This window comes from Drosophila hydei, unplaced genomic scaffold, assembly GCF_003285905.1.
Source record: "Drosophila hydei strain 15085-1641.00,03,60 unplaced genomic scaffold, DhydRS2 tig00000063-arrow-pilon, whole genome shotgun sequence".
NCBI lineage: Eukaryota > Metazoa > Arthropoda > Insecta > Diptera > Drosophilidae > Drosophila > Drosophila hydei.
Genome location: NW_022045657.1, coordinates 146,222 through 157,750, shown reverse-complemented (window position 1 = coordinate 157,750; position 11,529 = coordinate 146,222).

Sequence of the window (11,529 nt, the reverse complement as noted above, 5' to 3'; positions counted from 1 at the left end):
TCCGCATCGGTGTTGTCATTAGTATTATTATCATTATTTATTATTATTAAAGTCGTAATCCTTTGGGTATTGGCATTGGCAAGGAACATTGTTTCATTTCCATTTTTATTCTTATTTTAATTATATATGACTAATATTATTAATGACATTTTAATTATCATTATCATTATTATTATCATTATCCTTAGCCTTAACTTTATCCTCATTATCGTTATTATATATCTATATTATATTTATATTGATTACTATGGTTAGAGAGAAAGGGCATGCGAACTTCGACGCAGCTTTGATCATTTTAATGCTTTTATCTGTATAAAATTTGGTCTTAGTTGAGGCGGAAAGAAAAAGACAGATTGTTAAAGGAGATTGTAGGAGATATTGGTATGGCTTTGCTCCCATGGACCGACTGCACCTTTTGCCACCTTTCTAATGCAGTCGGAAACACTTGTCAAACGTCAAAAAATCCCAAAAACTTGAAAAATGACAGTCAGTTGAGTGTTGGCCGGGGACATTGAGCGTGGCAGGGGCAACGGGGACTCGGATAGAATTAATGATGCTGCATGTCACTGACAAGCCTCGAAACATGAAATCAAAGTCCACACTTTTAAAAGTGCTTTCAGCAGCGTTGCCGTTGCATGAAAAATGTTCGAGGTGTGAAAAACGTGGCAAAGCTCTAAACAACATAATTGCCGAAATAAAAAAGTCGACGGCGCCTCTAAGCTTGACCATTAATCAAAATTGCGGCCTGCAGACAGCGGAAAATGTGGCCGGAAAAATGGGAAAACAAACAGCAGCGACGGACTTCCACTGAACTCCAACCAACTGCCCAACAAACTGCACAGTATGAAATATGTGGCTTGAACACTTTTAGCCAATCAGCAAATCACTGCAGAGATTGGCCATGCCCCAACATGCCCCTCTCCAAGGATTGGCTATAGCTTATTTAAACAGGATTTAGCTTTCATTGTTAACTTCAGCTCTAGCTCCTAATCCGTCTACCAATCATGAAAGCTGAACTCCCGAAATGACTTGCGCTGATTGCAGCCATCTCAATTGGTGATTGTCAGTTCACGATTGTCAACTTCCGGTCGCTGTTCAATAGCGACACTTCCGCTTGTCTCCTGCTACGTGTTCCTGGACAGCATAACTTTAAAGTGGAATTAAACTAAAAAAAACGGTTCTACTAACCTCAAACTGAACAAGAACTGCCCTTACATTATCAGCCAAATAATCATATGCCGCATTGTTACAGGCCAAGCAGAATGCAGGAAGGGGGTGCTATAGAGAGAGAGAGAGAGAGTGAAAGAGAGTGGGAGGTATCTGTTGTGCATATTTGAATGTGTCGTCAACATTGTCCAACTGGCAAAAGGGAAAACCTTGCTTCAGAAATACGAGGCGAACTTTAAACTGCGGGTATTTTGCTGCTAGCCCACAGAGAGGACACATTCCAAAAGAGGCAAAGAGAGCAGGAACAGCAGTAAGAGCAGATAGCTGGCCTGGCTGGATGCCTGCCGGCCTGGTTGGTTGGTTGGCCTCAACTTTGGCCTTTTGTTGCGTTTGCAGTGCTAAATTTACCGCTAAGCGACGACTGCACAAAGGACATGACAAACGGACGAAATGAAGCAGATGTAAGGGAAGGCGGAGAGACAGCTATGATGGTCGAGATCATGGGGGTCATTGTAATCGTAACCGGAATGTTGATGTTACCTCACGCTCTGTGTGCAGCATTTGAAAAATGAAAACCAAATACAAAAAGTACATTGCAATGCCAAATTAGTCAAATCGTGTTCGTGCTATGGATATACAGGAGTCTCTACAGGGTGCCTCTGCTGCGCTTGCATAATTTATCTCAGGAGACTATTGCGTTTATGAAGTCCAGCGCTTTGTGTCTTGTCCCAATCGTAACCAGCAATTTTGGCAGCCAAACAAAAGCAATTGACTGAATTCGTTCATTTGTTGCCTTTAGATGCTGCCTATTTCTGCTGCTACTGCTGCAGCTGCGACGCCAACTGCGCTGTACGCGTCGCTGCCTGCTGCTACTGATGAACAAATAGAAAACCAGCCGCAAAAAGTAAGCAACAGAGCGCAGCTCTTGACAGTTTTTCTGATGTTTCGTTTGCTTTTTGCAATTATTTCCCCTGTGGACTGTAACAGTGAATCGTCAGTCTTTCAGCTGTTGTTTTCAGGGTTGCTGTTAAGTTTGGCACCTACCTACTCGCTCTTCTTTCAGCCCTCCTTTTCCCACATCGCACGCTTGGCTGGGCCGCATTACTCTTGAGCATTATCATCCACATGCCGAACGGCTTCCACAGCGCGTGGAGCGTGCGCATCGTTAGAGCTGCTGAAATAGCCATACTCCACCCACTAGACCTCACCTCCGCCTCCTCTAACAACTAATCCCGTATGGGTTGTGACAGTCGCAAGTTAGACAAACAACTGACAGTTCCAGGCGTCAACTTATCACTTTCCACCTAATTGATATCAGCTTCAGTTTCGGTTTCGGTTTCAGTTTCAGTTTCAGTTGCAAAAAGTTTTCCTCCACCTCTGACTGGCTGCTGCTGCCTCTGCTGAAGTGCACGCCATGTAAATCCGCTTAAAGCAAAGTGAACTCATAAATTATTGATTTGATTATGTCACCCCATCTGACCAGCAGCAGCAGCAGCTGCTGGCCAAAAGTATTTGTGCCTTTGCCTTTCGCTCTTAAGCATTTATAAAGGACCAACAAGCGATTACGTCCTTCTGGCACTCAAGAGCCTGCGTCGGGAATGGGAAAGGTACTGGGAACAACGAACTGCTGACGGATTAACAGCCTCTGACAGGGCATAGCTAACAGATACGTACTTCTGTATATAGATACCAATGAGCTGTATCTATAGCTGTGCCTGTATTTTTTTTTATGTTCCTGCGGCTTTTGAATGCATTATAAATGATGACCAGCAAAAACTGGTCGCCATTTGCGTCATTGGCCATTTGCCGACATTGGAGAGCCGAGATACTATTTATTAACCTGTTCAACATACACTTCAAAAATTGTGTAACACACACAAATAAAAGTAAATAAATTAAATTCACATTCAGATATAAAACCTTAATAAATAAACGTAAGGAAAAAGAAAGAGGCAGAAAAAAGAGAGAAAAATATATTGACAGGGAAAAAAGCTAATAGTAGAGAAAGAGAGAGAGGGGGATAGATAGTTATAGGGAAATAAAAAAGAGAGAGAGAGAGAGAGATTGAGCTATATAGAGTGACAGAAAATGGCAGAGTAAGAGAGAGTAAAGGAGAGAAAGGGAGACTTACAGAATGTGTAAGCGAAAAAGAGTAAGAAGAAGTGATCTATCTCACATACACACATAGCGAGAGAATGAGTGAGTGATAGAGAGAAAAAGTGTGAGAGCGAAAGGCACAGAGTAAATAAGATAAAGAGAGACAGAGAGAGGGACAAAGAAAAATAAGATGAGAAAGATATATAATATATATACATATATAATGGTTTGACAGGAACAGTAAGATATTGAGCGGTACATACAGGTTAATTAAAACAACAGTGAATATCTTTGGCATCTATTTCAATCCATGAGAATTGCATAGAAGATTAGAAGAGATGAAAAAATGTCTATGTATACATACAGACAAAAGAATTGGCATCTTTATATCTATATATATATATATATTTTTATTTTTTCACATAGCTTTATATGCCTTGTCGCATTCTAATCCTAACTAACCAATACCTTTTGTTTGAGTGTTCAGAATGTTAACTGGTTACCTGTTTTGCCAATTTCATGTTTTTCGTGTGGTACCCCTTTGCCAGTTTTATTTCGTTGCGCTTCATTTTCGTTATTTTCGGGGCGGGATTTTCTTGAGCCCATTGTGTGGCATTTGTGTGTATGCCACGTCAACATCAACGTCAACGTCAACGTCAACGTGTGGCGCGTGCCTTCACTTGAGGATTTCTATCTGATTTGGCCAGGTCCTTCAATTCCTCCATATTCCCTATGATAATTAAAGCGCCTGCTCCTCCATGCTGTGCATATTTTCGAGCTACCTTGGGTTACGTTTTATAGCAGCAGCTCCCTGGGAACGTGTTAATCATTTGGTCCTGGCGCACGTTTCGCTCTGGTTGCCATGGGTCATTTGATGGCCGAAACTTCTACACCCTTACGAACCCCTGCTTCGCTGCGAATGCTTTTGGCTTTTATTTATTTGTTTGCCTTTTTGTTGACAGCAATTTAAACGCTTCAATGGACTCGAAGCCTGACGGAGCGCAAAAGGGTTCCAGGCACAGCGCAAACAAGTTTCACCTCGTAAATTAATTTCCCCCAAAAACACAACACAAGATACAAATTACATGCGGGGGAAGAGTCGAGGAGTTCGTCTGCCCAAGAACACACAGCTGCAAAAACCAAAGGTCAGGTTTTGGCTTTACAAATTTTCTTTGCACGGTTTTTCATTAATTACGACAATTGCGCCATTACAAAAGCTCTGGAAGCAGCACCCAGCAAATGTCCTGGCCACAGAATACAAATTAAATTAAATTTTATACACAATTTTTTTTTAAATCTACGTTTAAATTTGCATTAAAAATGGGTTTTGTTTACAAAAATACGAATGAAATTGCCATAAATATTGGACTTAAATATTTTATTGTTCAATATTGCTTAATTGTGCAATGGTAATCCATATGATTTATCATTATTTAACCATATATTCATATATCTCTTCGTTTATGCCACCTGCTAAAACTCGCTTAACTACACTTCAGCACATAATAAATCGCTTTAAATATAAAAAATTTACATGCAAAAGAAAAATAGTATATTTCATTGCAAAAAAGGAATGTTTAAATTAAAGATGAAGCGAAAAAAAAAGCAAACAATTTTAAAAAATTTAAGCAGATCGTGAACTATTTAAAAAGCAGAATAGTAAAGAAAGGAAATATTTATAAATTTTTATATCAATTTGTATATATGCGTATTCCGGGGTTGTGTCAGTTCCCTACGTTGTCGTTTTTCCAGAATGACTATTTCTAGTCACTTATCTTTCATAACGATCCCCTTCGAATGGCCAGCAAGAGCTATCCCTGCCTCTCTCTCTCTCTCTCTCTCTCTCTCACGCAGTTAATATTTAATAATTTAAGCTCGAATAGACGTAAATCGAATATCATAATTCGAGAAACTTTTTGAACAGATCTCGCATATATTCTTCTATATTGATAAGGAGTATCAATATTTGCCAACTTACATAGAAACCCATCTCTGCTTTGAAGACAATCTCACAAAAATAACTTGGTACCTCTGGCAGATAAATTACTCTAAAGCTAAAATAATTTCTTATATTAACAACATTTCTATATAGAATATTTATCAAACTATAGGTCTAACAACTTTTAAAATCAACTATGCAAAGTTAAGTACAAAATTGTGAGCTTACGAGGGAAAGTCATGAAAGCGTTTTCGTATAGCTCATTTATTGTATTTAGATATATATACACAATATCTCAACATATATATTTACATTTTTTATTTGTCTGTTTGGGTACGGAAATCGTTTATCTTTGCCATTTGCTCCGTCATTCAGACAAGTTGAGGCTTGAGTCCTTTTAGGCAGCCACTTTGCCAAAAGTTGATTTATGCCTCGCTGGCTGCCCGATTTTCCATATGCTGCGTTGCCACGCACAGCCCAAGCTTTTCCGGCTGATATCGTGCTTGTGCAGGAGTCGCTGCGACTCCTGCTGCTGTTGTCATTGTTTGTTTGGCAACCGTTGCGCCGCGTCGCGTCAAAAGGACATGTGATTCAATTTGCTTCGATTAGAAATTCCAATTGCAAGCGTGCCCAGGGGAGGCAAGAGCATTTGCGTTCATGCTCGTCAGATTTATAGAAGTCCACATTGGAGCAGATCGAGAAATTAAAATGCTTGCCGCTCATCAAGTTCCGTCCCAGACGCTGACGGCAGCTGCTCTGTGGCATGTGGCATGTGGCAATCACACTTTTGGTTATTTGTATATTAGGAGCTCGGCTATAGCTTGATATCCGGTGTGACGCCGGTGCCAACTTTGTCGACTAGACTGGAAGCTAACAAACAAAAAACAGATGAATATACAGTCCTTTGCTGACACGCAACTGTCACGTTCGCCTGTTGCGAATGCTGTCAACTTTATTGGCCCAGCTGCCGTCAATCTTGGCCACGTTCGCACTGCCCAAAAAGTTTTCGGGCCAACATATTTTTTTTCACAATTTCCCTTTCTTTTTTTGTCAGCTGCTCGCCATATGGAGTACGTGCATGCATTTCCCAATCCGCTGTCCATCAGATTTTTGGCGTGTGACCGTGGCTCACAGCGCAATGGCCATGCCCGATGGCCACCCGCGACCCGGCATGCCGCTGCACGTAGGCTGCCTGCCCCATGGGCATGCGGCAAGGCCGTTAAACGCTCACCGGACAATTGAAAAATTAACAGTATTTATTTATGATGAACAATGGGCCACACACACCCACCCACACACAGGCACAGACACAGAGCCCCACCCACCCCTTACACCGCTCGAGGGCGATGTGTGCGTGACAAGCATGCAAAATACTATCAATCGAGAAAATTTTTTAATTGGCGCGGAAATTGCGAATGGCATTGACGTCACGGGCGCCAGCAGGCAAATTGAAGTGGTCCTGCAGGAATTGGAATAACAGAAAGGTAGCTCGAAAAACACATAACAAAAATCAATGCAGAAATTATTGCACATTAAAAGCGTAAAAATCAGAGAATGGCAAAGGAAAATCAGGTTTAAAATATAACAGAAGAGCAAAAATGAAATGCAAGAAAAATCAAATGAAAAACGTTGCCAGTGCAGCCATTGAGTCGGTCATTTATTTAATTTTTCGCACGATTTCAGCATTTGCCGTTGGCGGGCGAGGAGCAGCAGTCGGGGACACAGGCAGGACCTGGACACAGGCAAAAGGACCTCGCATATATAGAAACATCAGTTAAATGACCGCAAAGAGCAGAGAGAGGTGAAGGGCGACGAAGCTGGCAGGGCTGGCTAAGTGCGGCGGGGTGTGAAGTGTCAAGCAAATAAAAGTTGCTGCAGACGGGCACTTAAGGGGTGTGCTACACACACACACACTTACACACCATCACACACACTCACACACAAAGACATGCGTACATAAATAAATGCAAATGAAAAGATGACAAAATTCAGTTTGCCACTTTGATGCCACTCAAAGGTGCACCAAATGGACTTATGCCACATCAACTGCTGTGTAAAGGGCTAAGTAACTCATAGCTAGCACATCTATACACCACCCATACACACACACACGTACCTACACCCACCTCAAGATGCATGCAAATGTGCGAAAAATGTATTGAATATCCAAAGAGAATTTCTAATGAATGGCGCAAAAAAAACCAATTCTGACAACTGAGCGATTGCCGAATGCTTTAGCTACTTACTTACTTACGCTTAACATCCGTTGAGCAGCAGCTTAACAGCCGCTCAACAGCAGCTGCTGCTGCTGTTAACAATGCAATCCACACACATACAGCAGGGGAAATAATTGCAAAGCAAACAGAGGCCAACTGAAATATCATAAGAACTGTCGCGAGCTGCTCTGTTGTTCATTTTTTGCGGCTGGTTTTCCATTTGTCCATCACAAGCAGCAGGCAGCGACGCAACACAACGCGACGCGACAGCGCAGTTGACGTCGCAGCTGCTTAGCCAAAACAGTCGAAGTGGAAGGCAGCAGCAGGCAGCGACTGAAGGAAACTTCAGTCAATTGCTTTTGTTCGGTTGCCAAAACTGCTGGAGTGGATTGAGGCAAGAGGCGAAGCAAAGGAGTTCATAAGCGAAACTGTTTCTTTAGATAACTTAAACAGGAACAGCAGAGCCACCATGTAGACACATCCCATGTGGATGCATAGCGCGAACCCGATTTTGACTAATTCAGTTAGGTCGCTTCGCACTTTTTGTACTTGGTTTTCGTGTTTTGCACACACACGCACACAGCCAGATAAAATGTTGCACACAGAGCATGAGGCAACATCAACATTACCGTTATGATTACAATGACCCCCATGATCCCGGCCAGCATAGCTGTCTCTCCGCCTTCCCCTGCATCTCCTTCTTCATTTCGTCCGTTTGTCATGTCCTTTGTGCAGTCGTCGCTTAGCGGTAAATTTAGCACTGCAAACGAAACGAAAGGCCAAAGTTGATGCCAACCAGGCAGGCATCCAGCCAGGCCTCGACTCCTGCCGCTACCCCTGCTCCCGCTCCTGCTCCATTGGAATGCGTCCCCTATTTTTGGCCAGCAGTAAAAGGCCCGCAGTTTAAAGTTCGCCTCGCATTTCTGATGCAAGGTTTTCCCTTTTGCCAGTTGGACAATGTTGACGACACATTCAAATATGCACAACAGTTACCTCCCACTCTCTCTCGCTCTCACTCTCCCTTCCCGCCCTGCAGCCTGCTTGGCCTGTAACAATGCGGCGTATGATTATTTGACTGCTAATGTGAGGGCAGTTCTCGTCGGCTTGTGGTTAGCGCAACCCTTCTTCTTCTTCTTCTTCGTTTGATTCGGATTGCCTGTGCTAGATCAGATTGTTTCCACATTAAAGAAGTGCTGTCCATGCACACGTAGCAGAGCAGCGCAAGCGGAAGCGCCACCATCGAACAGCGACTGGAAGTTGACAATTGTGAACTGACAATCGACAATTGAGAAGTCAGCAATCAGCGCTGGCAATTTCGGGAGTTCATCTATCACGAGTCGAAGCAGGATAAGGTTTCAGAGCTGTAGCTGATAATGAAAGTTAAATGCTGCTTAGACAAGCTATGGCCAATCCGAGGCGTTGGGGTGGTGTTGCGACATGGCCAATCCCCACAGCGTTTTGTTGATTGGCCCAAAAGTGTTGAAGTAGCAATTTTTTCTTCGCGAGGCGGCAAAGCGAAACGCGACAGACACTTAGGAGTTGGCAGCTGTTCCAAGTTTCAATGATTCATCTTACGGCCCGAGGCGCTGGCACAGTTCTTTGATTAATGGACCAGGCCTAAGCCCTTGGCGTATTTGTTTATTGTGTGATGACAAAAGCTAATTTACCATTTATTATTTACTTCATTGTAAAAGCGGCAAAGTCAATGGCAGTGCAGGACTAGCAAATGCCCTGTAGATAAATAATAATACAATTACACTGTTTCAATTGTCGAATTTGTATTTCTATTTATATTATCAAAATGATTTGTTAATTAAATTATATATAATCAATTAAAATAAATAAAATAATAATAAAAATAAAATAAATTAAAATAAAATACTGACAAGGTCTTCTAAGTCAGTGAAAACATACAGTTTAATCGAGTACAGGGTATATAAATATTGTTCTTACTACTAAATTTATATGCTATAAATATATATATATATATATATATATATATATTTATACTAAAAAATGTTAGGGCTTGAAAATATGCTGTGTATGAAATGTTATGGAAGAGTATTTTTTCAAACTTTTTTTATTAATAGAAAACAAAAAACAAAAGAAATATAGAAGAAATTAAAATTAAAATTAAAAACGATTCTAAAATGCATTTTACAATTAAATATCTTTTCAATTTACACACAGCAGTAAAATCTAAGCAAAATCAACTCACTGGACTGGACTCAACTGAATTAATTTGCTCACACACATGCACAAGTTAACACACACTCACATATACACACACATACCTGCACATACATGCAGTGCCTGCAGTAAATCTGTGAACATTTGAACTAGGCAAAAACCTTAACGAAAAATTCATCATACGCCGCATTGGCCGCTGTTGGCGTCGCTGCCCAATGGCGTTGGCGCCGCATGCGTGGCATGCGGCTGCGGTATGTGTGGCTCCCGATGGGCAGCAGTAAGTGGAGAATGCTAAGGGCAACACACACGACGACAGTTGAATTACAGCCATTGTTGTTGTTGTTGCTGCTGCTGCTGTGGCTGCCTTTTTTGTGCACAATTGGCGTTACATTTCGAGGCGATTTATTGTTGGAAATATTTTGTATGCTGCTTATTGAAATGCAGGCAAGGCCCAGCAAGTAAGCCCCTTTGGCTAGACCCCCCACCTCTACCGAAATATAACAGTTAGAGCAAACAAAGCGGCAGTTGCTGCCGGGCAAAGCAAATAGCAGCACTTGAAGCAGCCACATCTTGCAGCACGAAGTAGAAGCCCACCCTCCTCTAACTACATTCAGCCCTGCAGCAAGGGGCCACAGCGACGCCTCCTGCTGCCGCTCTTGGCCGCCACACTATAAATATAACATTAATTTTTATGTTTTCATATTTAGCAACGCTTCAGTAAGCACACACACACACACACAGTCACATGCACACAAAGGCAGTCGCCTTATTGCCGTAGTTTTAGATAGAGCTCATTGAATGACGTTTATGAGCGATATCGCTGACGCTGACTGCGCAGTCAGAAGTCAGCGCTAACGTCGCTGTGTGCGCAACGTGCGCTGTTATGGCCTGTTAACAGCGCTGTTAATGGGCAGCATCCACTGATGTTAAAGCGCTGCTGTCGGCGTCGACGCTGACGTCGCGACGTCTGGTTGGGCTGCGCGGTCTTCTATTGTCATTTTGGCACATGTGAAAATTTACCGTTACTTCTTGGCCGGCGCTTCATTCATTCATTCGCTGTTTACATTCCGATTTGCGCTCGTGCACATTTTTCGTTGAGTCTAACGGTTTTTGGTTGCAATTTTAATTGCATTAGTCGAAAGTACGCGTTAGTAGTGTTAGAAGAAGAAGCAGTTAATGCTGTAAAAATGAAAATTAAATTAAATATATAAAAAGACACATTACATATTTAAAAATAATAAAAAAATTCAAACAAAAATTTATTTTGATACATAAAATCAAGTTTCTAATAATAATAATTATATCATAAAGTTGCTGTTTTTAACTTAATATCTAGTGATTATATAATAATTAGTTCAATAAATAAATATTTAACAAAATACAAATACAAAATTAATTAAAACAAAAAAAATATTTTGATATTTAAGATCAACTTTGAAATAATAATAAATATCATAAAATGTTTTTTTTTTTCACTTAAGATCAAGTGATTTATCTTAACATTTTATAACATGAGTTAAAGTTAATAAAAGTTGATCAAAGTTAAAATACAAACTATTATATTTATAGTATTATAAAAACTATTGCGACTCTAAAACTAAGTCAAAGCCTTCGCAATTGAAGGATAAGCGGATTAGCTTATTTCAAAGATCTACAACTTTTTTTCAATGCATAGCATATTGTCCTATCAATAAAACACTTGAGTTCCTTTATATGATGATTAATTGAAATAGAGAGTTTAATCAAGAAAAAAAAAAACAAAAGAACAAAAACTTGAAAACTCAAGCAGCAAATGTTTGAAGATGTCATTGAGCACCTTTCTATCAAGACACTCAGCTAACGTTGTCGATAAGCGTAAAGTCCCTAACAAACAGATTTTCGTTTGACTTACATATAGTTCATGAAGTATATTCGTGATTT